The sequence below is a fragment of the Lycium barbarum genome, chromosome 8 (assembly GCF_019175385.1).
Source record: "Lycium barbarum isolate Lr01 chromosome 8, ASM1917538v2, whole genome shotgun sequence".
NCBI classification, from domain to species: Eukaryota; Viridiplantae; Streptophyta; class Magnoliopsida; order Solanales; family Solanaceae; genus Lycium; species Lycium barbarum.
Window position 1 is genome coordinate 24763852 of NC_083344.1, and position 3158 is coordinate 24767009.

A 3158-nucleotide genomic window follows, 5' to 3' on the forward strand; every position below is an offset into this window, starting at 1 on the left:
AACTCCCTGCTCGGCAATCGCCGTTCTCTGTTCCTGCAACATTTCAAAAATTAAACGCAAGTCAATATTATCATTCGGGGTATCCGGCTCTTTCCGGCCCTGTGTCCAGGACAACGTAATTGAATTGTGAGTATTTAAAGGTTCAGTGGCCGGTTGGGCGGTGTTTTCCTGGTCCACGGTGCTTTGATAGTTGAGGCCCTCCCTCAAATTAACGGGGTTAGGGTCAGCGGGGTTTGGTAATCCTCGTGGCCCGCTGCCTTCATTTTCAGCCACGATCTTGTTGTTGTTGATGTGACCAGATTGCCCACTGTTAGCCATTTGGTCCGTTTTTTCAGAGACGAACAGAAGATGCTTTTGATTTTGATGGGTAAGACAGAGATCAAGATCAAAGACCATTATTATCCTAAGCCCACGGTGGGCACCAAACTGTTTACCCCGAATTTGGATAATCAATTAAATTTATGAGTGAGGTATAGGATATGTGGTAAGCTTTGACCTATTCTTTGATTGAGAAAGAATGGAATAGGATCAACTATAAATAATCTAAATAATAACTGATGGTATGCGCCAAACGTATATGCTAATATGTTGAATATTGCTTGAGTGCACTAGATCAGAAGATGAACACAGTAAACTCGGACCAAAATCAGATATTTGAGAGAGAGAGAGTTTATATATTTTTTGCTATTACAAGACTTCTTGATATGAGGAAGCCAACCCTCTAAAAGGGGGCAATGACCCCTATTTATAGTATTGTCCCATGGGTTTCATACAACAAGTGTCTCTAGAAAATAAAGAAAAAACTCTGAAGTGGGTTAGGTTGGATTAGGTTGATCGTACGGTCTGACACCCGTACGATTGGCAGTTAAACATGGCAGGACGTTATCGACGCGTGGCAATGGCGTAACGGATCTCCCGGACCAACGGCCACGATCAAACGGACTAACGGCCACGATCAACTCGGCTATGAAGAAACCGGACCACATGAAAATCTTCCCTCTCTTTGATCCAAACACTTCTCCGGTCCAGAAAGAAAGTCTTCGTGCATGTGCTCGTTTCTTTCTTCCCTCGGTCACCGGTCTCACCGGTCCAGCAGATACCCAATTTTTACCGTATACAACTATATGTATGTTCTAGAGAGTCACCTCACTGCTAAGGTTGACCAATTTTTACATATGCGGAAGAAATATTTCTAATCACTTATCTTGATGGACACCCCCATACATCTCCTGAAGCTTCTGAAGTTCCTCCTCCTTCTTCTTCTGGTCTTGTTTCTTGCTCATCTTGTCTTGCCGGTAATACAGAACAATCAAGTACCTGCTCAAACAACAAAATTGAAATTAACATCAAAGAAGAAGGTAAACTCAAAGTAGGCTAGAAGGGTTTTAGCAAAAACAAGCAACATATCCTCATACATTAAAAAATGGTTTTTACCTATTAGTGATGTTAAAGCATAGAGGTCAGCAACAACGGTCTGCCGATAAGGATCTGCCTAGTAGCACTGTATTTGCCAAAGATATCGTACATCTCCTCACTTGTGATGTTGAAACAAAGGTTTCAAACGTACATCATACGATTTACCTCCGGCTGTAGTCGAGTATTGCCCTTTTGGAAGTGACTTCTATTTTTTGTGTGTCAGAGTTGGAAAGTAGGCCAAAAAGAATATCAATATGACATTTTATATTTATTTTCAAAAATTAATTATTCTTGTTTCTTCTATATTTATTAATTTTCTTTCTTTTTTCATATTCAGTTTTCTTCTTGTAAAAATCCTACATTGTATGCTAATATAGTAAACTAACTGAAAGCCATAACATTAACATAATAGTAACATCTAAATAAATTAATAATTAATATAAGAAATCTATTAATAAATCACGATTGAATTTTATCATAATGGTATACCTTAGTTAAAAAAGATATACAGAAGTTCATGCAGTTTTGTAATGTTCATATTCAACATATATACGGACAAGGCAATAGAATTGCAGAATATTTGGCAAATCTTGCATTGGACAAAGACAAAAAACTAGAATTCAAAAACTTTCAGGAATTACGAAGCACAGAAAGAAAACTAATTAATATGGACAAGATGCAGCTTACAAACTTGAGGATCAGAACCAAGAAGATTATATGATGATCACAAACCTAATAATTTGGTTCTACTGGACACAAACAAGTGATATGGAGAAAGTAGTATTAATTCTAGATCATGTATTAGTTATTCTTCTAATTCCACCCACCACAAAGCAAATAAAATCATAAAATGATAACCAATAAAATAATATATAAACCTTCTTTATATATAGTATTCCCCATATTTCAATTTATGTGACACATTTTTTCTTTTTAGTCTGAATGATATATTTTTATATTTAGAATCAATTTAATTTTATGAGATGATTAATAGCCACACAAATATTTAACGCTTGTTTTAGGCTACAAACTTTGAAGGTCTTACTTTTCTTTTTAAATCAGTAACTAGTTAAATGGTGCCACATAAATTTAGACGGAGGAAGAATCAATTTTAGGGGATTATGGTTATTGACTCTTTTCTTTTTTCAACTTGTTTGTCCCTTTTTCATAAAGGAATAGTCAAGTCCCCTTTGATCGAACCATATATAAACCAACCTTTTGTGCCTTTGTAAGGTCGAATCGAAGTCTCATTCCACCCACGACAAAGAAAATTAAATCATAAAACGATAACCAATAAAATAATATGTAAACCTTCTTTTATATATATATATATATATATATATATATATATATATATATAGTACTCCGCCGTTTCAATTTGAGTGTGTTATTTTCTTTTTTAGTCTCTATATAGTACTTCTTATATATATATATATAGTACTCCCCCGTTCCAATTTGAATGTGTTAATTTTTTTTTTAGTCTGTCTATAAAAGAGTACAACTTTTTATATTTACTAAGTTGATACGTCAAATATGACAAATTTAAAATTACAAGATTCAAAAAATATTTCTAATATATTACACACATTTTAAAAGTCTCTCTTTATTTATTAAATTTCATGTAAATTAAATTAAGACACTTAAATCGGAACGCAGGAGCAATGTTTTTTAGGGGAATTTATGGGTATTGACTGTTGACTCTTCTTTTTTAATTTAATAAAACTTGTTTGTCCCTTTTTCAT

General features: G+C 34.3%; 1 pseudogene; it reads right to left on the minus strand.

The window, feature by feature from the left end:
• Window positions 1-1125: 1125 nt before the first annotated feature.
• LOC132607765 (splicing factor 3B subunit 6-like protein) lies at window positions 1126-1954 on the minus strand (annotated as a pseudogene).
• Window positions 1955-3158: the final 1204 nt, after the last annotated feature.